The following is a 1,380-nucleotide window of genomic DNA, read 5'->3' on the forward strand; positions in this document are numbered from 1 at the left end:
TTGTAAGTGTGCCCATCTCCCAGATAGTGTGCATTGTACCCGTTAGGTATGTATTTCCCCATCCTATCCTCCCCCTCCCACCTGTTTGATTCCCCTTGAGTTTCACTTCCCTCTGTGCACATGAGTGTTGATTGAATAGTCCCAATTTAATAGTGAGTAAATGTGGTGTCTGATTTTCCATTCTTGTGATACTTCACTTAGAACAATGGTCTGCAGTTCCATCCAGGTTGTTAGAAAAGGTATTAGTTCACCAATTTTTTTTTGGCTGAGTAGAACTCCATGGTATCCATACATCACATTTTATTAATCCACTCATGCGTTAATGGGCACTTGGGTTGTTTCCCCATCTTTGTGATTGTGAATTGTGCTGCAATAAACATTCTAGTACAAGTATCTTTTTCATAAAATGACTTTTTTTCCTTTGAGTAAATATCCAGTAATGGTATTGCTGGATCAAATGATAGGTCTACTTTTAGTTCTTTGAGTTATCTCCCTACTACTTTCCATAGAGTTTGTACTAATTTGCAGTCCCACAAGCAGTGTATGAGTGTTCCTTTCTCTCCACATTCATGCCAATATCTGTTATTTTGGGACTGTTTGATAAAAGCCCTCCTAACTGGGGTGAGATAATTACTCATTGTAGTTTTAATTTGCATTTCTTGATAATTAGTGATGTTGAGCATTTTTTCATATATTTTTTGGCCATCACATCACTAGAATGAAGGACAAAAAATATAATCATCTCAAAAGTTGCAGAAAAAGCTTTTGATAAAATTCAGATCCATGAAAAAAACTCTTAATAAGTTTGGTATAGAAGGAAAATACCTGAAAAGTAATCTAAAGATTCACACCAATCAAAATACCAAAGACATTCTTCATTGAATTTGGAAAAATAAATTTGCATGGAACCACAAAAGACCCCAAATAGCCAAAGCAATCCTGAGTGAAAATAACAAAGCTGAAGGTATCACACTACAAGATCTCAAAATATACTACAAAGCTGTAGTAAACAAAACAGTATGGTACTGGTAAAAACAGAAACATAAATCAATGGAACATAATAGAGAACCCAGAAATTAATTAATATTTACAGCCAGCTGGCTTTTGACAATGTGCCAAGAACACTCATTGAGGAAAGGACAGTCTTTTCAAAAAATGTTTCCAGAAAAACTGGATATTTATAGGCAAAAGAATTAAACTAGACTCCCACCTCTCATGCTATACAAAAATCAACTCAAAATGGGTCAAAGATACACATGTAAGAACCAAAAATATAAACAACTAGAAGAAAACACAGGGGAATTTATGTAGGACATTGGTCTGGGAAAAGGCTTTATGAATAAGACAAAAAGTACAGCCAAAAAGCAATGGTAAACAAAT

The sequence above is a fragment of the Propithecus coquereli genome, unplaced genomic scaffold (assembly GCF_000956105.1).
Source record: "Propithecus coquereli isolate 6110/MARCELLA unplaced genomic scaffold, Pcoq_1.0 Scaffold145, whole genome shotgun sequence".
NCBI classification, from domain to species: Eukaryota; Metazoa; Chordata; class Mammalia; order Primates; family Indriidae; genus Propithecus; species Propithecus coquereli.